Raw genomic sequence first — 8,988 nt, forward strand, 5'->3', positions numbered from 1 at the left:
CCATTAGCTAAGCCTGGAAAACCTTCTAACCGATTAGAAAATCTCCGCCCAATCTCCTTGACACTCACCATCTGCAAACTAGCAGAACGAATGCTAGCGACACGTCTTTCTTGGTGGCTGGAGAAGCATCGCAGATATCACCAATCACAAATCGGGTTTCGTCCTGGTCTTGGCACGGAAGATGGTTTGGCGATGTCGTCCGAAGACATCTTAAATGTTTCCTCCTATAGCCACGCCACGCGTACCATATTGGCAACCGATATTTCAAAGGCGTATGATAATCTATCCCACGACGCTATCATACCTGCTATACTTGAGTTGGGCCTTCCACGTCGTGTGGTTGACTATGTCGCCGCCTTTTCAAAAAAACCGTACAATCGCTGTCCGTGTAGAAGGGAAGCCAGTAGGACTGTTTCATTCGGTGCGTGGTGTCCCCCAGGGAACTGTGCTGTCACCCATACTCTTTAACATTGTATTTATTCACTTAGCGTGGCAGCTGGACACTGTGCAGCACACACGCTTGCTCATCTACGCGGATGATGTCACAGTATAGTCGACGCACAAAAATGTACAGATGCAGTATACAGCGCTGCAGAAGGCTCTTGAAGTTATCCAGGCATTTGAAGCGAAGGTTATCTTACTGTATCCGCCGAGAAGACGAAGTACATGACAATCGCTAACAAAGTTGGCCGCAAGTAGCTTGCCGTCTACCTTCCATCTATATGCATAGGCGCTCATCAGCTTGCTGAAGCAACAGAGCTCCGTATTCTGGGCCTGCATATTCACCAGGGTGGTACCGCTATAGCATGGCTTAAAGGAGTGAGGCAAACGGAGGCAAATACCATTCGCCTAATCCTCCGAATTGCGCCAAAAGCGGGTGATGCAAGAATTGAGGTCGCTCGAAGGCTGGCGTGCGCTGTGCTCCAACCAAGATTGGTATACGAAGCCCAGTTTCAGCGTATAACCGCATCCCAACATGCTAAACTGGAAGCTATTAATAGAGAAGCCATGCGAGCCATCATCGCTCTCCCTCGCATCACCCCGATACTGGTCCTTCAGGAACAAGCTCAGCTCAACACAATTGACGAGCTCATAAATCAACGCCGATCTGTGCGACTGTCAAAGTATGATTGTCTGCAGAACGGACATGCACTGTACGACCACTTAAACCCGGGCACCTTGGCTCCTCCGGAAATTCAGGATGAGCTTCCAGCCTGGGGTTATACGATTATAACCTCCAACAAGACAAGCCATCTGCGGAGAAGGCGGACCAAGGAGGGTAAAGTAAAGCTCTCTCCCATCCCAAATAACCCGGGACCAGACGAATAATGCCTCCTCTACACCTACGCTTCATGCACAGGAACGCATGGAGTCACAGCGTGAACCAGCCCCACTCATCCCAGCATCGCAGGCCGTATTGCCTACACCTCTGCCACATGCACCCCAATCCTGCTGGAATTGCAGGTTATACACGACGCCCTACTGTGTGCAGCCGCTTCCAATGAAGACTTGACAACCGTCAATCTTCGTACCGACTCTACGCAAGTGATCCACTATTTAAAACAGGTTGCGTAGACCGCCATTATCTGCCAACGCATCCACCAGCTCCACAGTAAAATGTTATCCAAAGTGGTTGTGTCATGGGTTCCTGGTCACACCAGTATTGTAGGAAATGAACGGGCTGACTTCCTGTCCCACAACTGCCCGGCCCCATCATCCATCGCCCAGCTCCAAAGTGACCAATGGGTCACAAGAATGGCTGCAAATGAGGATCTTCGACGCCGAACGCGTGCTGTCATACCTCTGTGTTCGGTTCTCCTCCCCTTCAACCTTACCAGGATAGAGGAGGTTGTACTACGAAGGATCCTGCTGGGCGTGGCTCTTACGCCTGCCTGCACGAGTGGATGGAAAGGGTATTACCGAGGGCATGCCAATGTCCAACCTGCTCCGAGGAAATGGTTCCGGCAGACCTTTACCACCTAATATGGACATGCCCTGGAACATAAGGACATTCGAACGAAATGTTCGATGGCAGCAGGCCTAAATTTGCGGCCAGACATGCATTACCATCGGTGGCTCCATGGTCCTGCCTACCGTTCCTTGCTGGACTATATCCGGGAGGCCAACCTAGTTTCCTGGATATAGACGGGCCCGCTTGGTGTCTACTAAGCCTTGAGACTATTAAATAAACGAAAAAAGCAACAAACCAGTTACATCGCATATCTAATAAAACTTCAAATGATGTGCAGGATGGCAGAGCTAACATCTCGGCGCCAGGCCCCGTTTTGAAAGACATGAATGAAAGACGAGCCGGCACTGATAAGGCTATCCTTAGACTACGACGTGGCAATCAACGAGGTGATCTCGGAGGCTTAAAAATCGTAGTCAGGTCAATGGCTAGTAGTCGACAGACTTGTCTTTTTATAACATTTACCTGATACACTCTACCAGTGCGTACTGTCCCAATAGGATGCATGCTAATCTGGCAAGTCTGGAACCTAATAATGAACAATTTTTGTATTTAGTCTCGCTTAAAAACTTCCTAGGCCACGCCAGAAGTTTTCAGGGCACAAATAATTCCCAGCAGAAGCTGAACTATATAGAAGCCAAACGAAACGCTTTATACCGTAGAGCTGGCGAAAGCGTCATTTGTGGTAATTATACAAAACTATTCTAATTACACGCAAGAGTTAAGCTTAGGCTATAATTATTTGTAGCCTGGGAACATTTGTCATGAACTGGGGACTTGTGACCGCTACTGTGCGTATCATGTGCTGCTCATACACCAAGAAAGTATGTTCGAGATGCGTTCTTAGGGATCGTTGTTGACGGTGGTGACTGTTCTTGTCAGCAGTGTACCATACCAAAGCGCCGCATAAATGGAAACTAACCGCCTCATACCTTGCACCTAAAACAAAAAGAGGTCGCTGAGCGCCCGGTGCTGGCAAAAGTCGTGACGTCTGGGGACGCTACGATATGTTTGGTCTAGAAGTTAATACGGAGTTGCGTTTATCGGTGACATAGCAAATAGGCTGTCGGAGAACCAGAAAACTCAGAAAAGAAACCGAAAAGAATAGGCATTAAAAGACCGAGCACTGCCGTGTTGACGAGGGCAAACAGGCAAACGCGGAGATCTCTATGTGAGCGTCCAGGAAAGCACCAATACGGCTTAGATCCAAGGAGACGGGGAACCATGCAAGCGACCATCTAACTCGTTTGAAAAAACGCCGTAAAAGCGAAAGCAGAAAGGGAGGCTTCAATTTTCCACACTCCTATGGGACTTACTATTTCACGACCCATGAGATGAAATACTATTGTGGTAAAATAGAAAAAGATTTACAAACTCAAGATGTTCTCAATGTCTTAGTTTACTTATTTTAGAAACGTATCACTTCTGTACTGAAATACAAAAGTGAACATCTCGCTTGCTAAACAGAAAGCGTCATCTATAGTGCAAGCTGGCGAGAATAAGGCGTATTTGTTGTTGATTTTTATTTCTGTACAAAAGTGTTGTATTTCTCAAATAAGCAATCTATGCCATTGGCAATATTTAAGGAATTTGTAAAGCTTTTGGTATTACGCATGATGGTTTTCAAGCCGGAGTGTCATGGATTAGCAAGTGCTCCAGGAATGTGACACCCCCTAGTGGCCCCTTGTGCAGGAAATCAGGCATTGGCATCTGTATCAGCGAAGCGCCACATAAATTCTTGTTGGCTGCTACGTTTAATGTGCCTCGTCATGCATGCGCCGCTCAAAGTAGAATTGGTCGCGCGTCAAGAATAAAGCACAAAGCAAAAAAGAGCAACGCAGGCGCTTCAGAACGAAAGCCATGAAGCCGGCGGTGGGCCGCGTTTGCGCAGTGGGAGAGTGTGATGTTATGCGGGAATGCTGTGGGCAGAAGGAAGACAGAGGGTTGCACGCTAATTCACCTGACCTCAGCCCACGGCGCAGGAGTAGCAAACAAGGCATGACGTTCTGCGTGGCGCTCCGCTGCACTCAATGCTGAAGCTACAGCGGCTTCTGCTACATGTCGGCGCGCACAGTGCCGGCACATTCATTCGGCGCCACGTCATCCCTCCCCCTCCCCCCCCCCTTCGGTGTTGAAGTGGACGTTAATTATTTTACATTCATAACTCAAAAGAAGGGTTTATGTGCACTCGTATATTTTTATTGCTTGCTGGCTGTAGGGGTAGTAGACAGCTGTCAGGCAGGGTACATCAGCCTTTCCTTTGCACTCCAGACTACTTCTGTCTGTATAAAATTCCAATTTCAACTTCAACTTCACTGAGAGGGAGCACTGTGCCCGACGTGCATGGCTGTGCCACAGATGGACAGATACAACATGCTGGCGCTTACAAAAGCTCATTGGACTTCCCCTTCGTGGTTCCGTACAAACAGACTGCGATAGACAGTACACCTGCCTGGCACAACTTCGAGCATCGCTATCACCCAATGCGAGATTCCGTTCTCCTGTGGGTACAAGCCTGCCACTTCTTGTACGCACCCGGCGCCACCTAGTGCTTTCCTTCAAACCTTCCTTCTATTGTTTTGAATAACTGCTAAAAGCACCCCTTTGTTTGGGCTCAGTTGCTGAGGGGTATTGGCCGGAACGACGTGGGTTGGAGCCCCATCAGTGTCAAACTTTTGTAGCGTGAGCAACACTGGCCGAGGTTCAGCAGTTTCGCGTGGACCTTGAAGGGCCGAGCTGCGCAAGCGTGAGGAGCATTGGATTGGATTTGATCGGATCGGATCGGATCGGAGTGGATTTGGATTGGACTGGAAATTCAATCCAATTGGAGTACGGGTGTGTAGAGAATTGGGTCTGAACATTCGCCGGTCTGCGTATTGCAGAGGAGTGACGTCATAGCCGCGGCAGACGTACTGGCGCCTTCGCCTCCGTTGCGCAGTAGCCAAGTCTGATGCTGCGCCGGAACCGCTTGATAGCCGTTTCGCGTGGCTCCTCGAGAGCCGTGCTGCGCATCCGCGAGGAGCAGTAACTGGACTGGACTGTACTGGACTGGACTGGATTGGAAATCGTTTAAGCAGCAGTAAGCATGATAATCAGCCAATCCTAGACAACCAGCAAACCTAAGAATAACCAGCTGAACCTTAGCTCACGCTACGTATATCCTGGCATAGCCGAGATAAGCCACTGATAATTTTTTTTGCAAGGTGCCGTAATTTTTGTTACTGTAAAATGTTCTCTTGGCTCAATTCACCCATCTTTTTTGCAAATAAAGGTGGTTCAGTATCTTCTAGGTCGGATTAGAGGCGGGGCGTGGCATATCAACTCGGTTAATTAACTTTCTGCGCCGCACTGGAAGTGTCTGGGTTGTACCTACCTCGGAACGGAATATTGCGTCACCATTAGTTCGACGTCCTCATTGGAACACGAAAGGACGCCTCAGGAACGGTGACCACCTTTGAAGTCTTTAGCTTTCAAACACTTTCCTTTGGCGAAGAATGTTTCCTTTTGCTCATTTTCAGCAAAATGTAATAAATTATCCACCAACACGGCTCTTGCTTGTAGCTCGGCTTGATCCGCGCATGACACGCTGCGGGCAGTTCAGACGTGCGGATGACATTCAAAATTGGGACTTTCTTGCTCCACTTTTTATGCTTTCGCATGGCTGGCCGTGGCCTGTCGACGGCTGTGAAGGCCCGTCGACCAATGATCTTGCAGCGATCGTAGCGTCATGCGTACGAAGGCTGAAGAGACTAGACGTACGCTCGGCTGCTTGAGCAATAGCCTCCAACCCCGTAGTGGGGAAAGGAGGAGAGCCCAGACACGTCGCAAGTCATGTCCCGGGGTAATGACGACATGGCCTTGCCGGGAGTTGCGCTGGCGACTCCATGGGTAGAATGTACACTCTACCATGTGTACCGGAACGATAACTTCCTGAAGCCCCCATCCCATGCTGCATGCTGGCGCTGTTAATTTCCGTTGTCTTGGAAAATGTTACAGAACAGGAACGCCTGACTCTTCCTAATGTAACCCGCCGCGGTGGCTCAGTGGCTAAGGCGTGGGGCTGCTGAGCACGAGTCTCGGGTTCGATTCCCGGCCGTGGCGGCCGCTTTTCTGATGGAGGCGAAAAGCAAAAACGCCCGTGTGTACGAGATTTCGGCGCACGTTAAAGATCCCCACGTGGTCAAAATTTATCCGGAGCCCTCCACTACGGCGTGCCTCATCGCCTGCGTTGCGTCGGCGCGTTAAACCCTACAATCAATCAATCTTCCTAATGTAGAATTCACGGCTAGAAGGAAGCGGTTTACCATTTACCCAAAATATTTTGTAGCGTGTTCATGGAAATATTAAGGTTCATGGTATGGAGATACCCAAGAGGAGTTTTGCCAAGCTCGCCAAAACGCTGACACGTTAAAAATTTGACCCACTGGATTCATAACTATTGAAATTAAAAAGTAAAAGGAATTGTCGTTACTTTGGCGCTGAAAAAGGTCAGGAAAAGTGTAAAGTGGAGAGCATTATATCTTTCGACCGTTCCACGTACAAAAAATGCTTCGTAGTGTGCCTAAATACCTTAACATCTGGTATACGCGTACATTGGTGACAGGTCTCATCGCACTAACGGGAATTTTATATTGCGTAGTGCACCACCGTGTGACTTAATGTTCGTAATTCATAAGTCATTTACATTTAGAGCAGTCTTAATGGCAGTTGGCAAAGCTGCTTTAGGAATCGACTAACCACATGGGTGCCGCAACGGTCCATCTATCACATCTAATTCCTCGCCTACATTCGGCCAATAGCATGTAAATGTGCTTTCAAATAGGTCTTTTTGGCGCCTACCTTTGTCCTTACGGGGCCTTTGCTATAAACTGAATAGCTCAGCCCAAGGTCGTTATGTGTTGGCAGGTAACTCAAAGAGCCGTGAAATGCCGGGTGCAGTATCTTTGGTGAACCACTGTTGCTGATATGGCATCAAACATTGCTAGCACATGTGGTACCGAGTTTTCCCTGGTGAAATTGGACCATTGATAGAAAACGTTGGTATGTTGAGCTTGCATACGTCCTTCGTTTTTACTTAGTTTTTTTTGTGAGAAGTATAAACTGGTGGCCACGCAGATATATAGTGGGCTCTAGGATCACTACCATTTTCTGAACCACTAGACTGTTACCTGCTGCAGTGGCTACGATGCAACATTCCCCGTTAATACGCATAGGCGCTCATCAGCTTGCTGAAGCAACAGAGCTCTGTATTCTGGGCATGCATATTCATCAGGCTGGTACCGCTACAGCATGGCTGAAAGCAGTGAGGCAAACGGCGGCAAATACCATTCGCCTGATCCGCCGCATTGCGCCAAAAGCGGGTGGTGCAAGAACTGAGGTCGCTCGTAGGCTGGCGTGCGCTGTGCTCCAACCACGATTGGTTTATGAAGCCCAGTTTCAGCGTCTAACCGTATCCCAACATGCTAAACTGGAAGCTATTAATAGAGAAGCCATGCGAGCCATCACCGGTCTCCCTCGCATCACCCCGATACCGGTCCTTCAGGAACAAGCTCAGCTCAACACAATTGACGAGCTCATAAATCAACGCCGAGCTGTGCGACTGTCAAAGTATGCATGTCTGCAGAACGGCCATGCACTTTACGACCACTTCAACCCGGGCAACTTGGCACCTCCGGAAAGTCAGGATGAGCTTCCACCCTGGGGTTATACGATTATAACCTTCAACAAAACAAGCCATCTGCAGAGAAGGCGGACCAAGGAGGGTAAAGCGCAGCTCTCTCCCCTCCCAAATCACCCGGGACCAGACGATCAATGCCTCCTCCACACCGACGCTTCATGCACAGGAACGCATGGAGTCACTGCGTGGACCAGCCCCACTCATCCCAGCATCGAAGGCAGTATTCCCTACGCCTCTGCCACATGCACCCCAATCCTGCTGGAATTGCAGGCTATCCACGAGGCCCTACTATGTGCAGCCGCTTCCAATGAAGACTTGAATACGATCAATCTTCGTACCGACTCTACGCAAGTGATACACTATTTGAACAGTTTGCGTAGACCCCCATCATCTGCCAACGCATCCACCAGCTCCACAGCAAAATGCCATCCAAAGTGGTTGTGTCATGGGTTCTTGGTCACACCAGTATTGCAGGAAATGAACGGGCTGACTTCCTGTCACACAACTGCCCGGCCCCATCATCCCCCGCCCAGCTCCCAAGTGACCCATGGGCCACAAGAATGGCTACAAAGGAGGACCTTCGACGCCGAACGCGTGCTCTCATACCTCTGTGTTCGGTTCTCCTCCCCCTCAATCTTACCAGGATGGAGGAGGTTGTACTACGAAGGATCCGACTGGGCGTGGCTCTTACTCCTGCCCACACGAGTGGATGGAAAGGGGACTACCGAGGACATGTGAAATGTCCAACCTGCTGTGAGGAAACGGTTCCGGCAGACCTTTACCACCTACTATGGACATGCCCTGGAACTAAGGAGATTCGAAGAAAATGTTGGATGGCAGCAGGCCTAAATTTGCGGCCAGACATGCATTACCATCGGTGGCTCCATGGTCCTGCCTACCGTTTCCTACTGGACTATATCCGGGAGGCCAACCTAGTTTCCTGGATATAGATCGGACCCGCTTGGTGTCTACTAAGCCTTGAGGCTATTAAATAAACGAACAAACAACAACAACAATTCAGATCCCGAAAGGGATGTTAGGGGATTCTTCCACTTCTTCCACCTGAGATCGTTAGCATACACAAATAGTTCACGTACAAAAGCTGTTCCACCTTTCTCGCCCACAGCGAACGCTGCAATACTGCACAGCTGTCGCGAAGAGAGAGAGAGAGAGAGAGAGAGAGAGAGAGAGAGGAGAGAGAGAACTTTTATTGCTGCCCATTATTGTTTTTTTACCGGCGGAATTAGGACCACCAAAATTGTTACTCTTTGGGCCACCGTCAACACATCTCATGACCCCATATCCCAGGTTCCCGTTCATCAGATAATTGTGGTATTTTAAG

Source organism: Haemaphysalis longicornis, unplaced genomic scaffold (assembly GCF_048455015.1).
Source record: "Haemaphysalis longicornis isolate Haplotype H1 unplaced genomic scaffold, Haemaphysalis longicornis Haplotype H1 scaffold_2, whole genome shotgun sequence".
Classification (NCBI taxonomy): Eukaryota; Metazoa; Arthropoda; class Arachnida; order Ixodida; family Ixodidae; genus Haemaphysalis; species Haemaphysalis longicornis.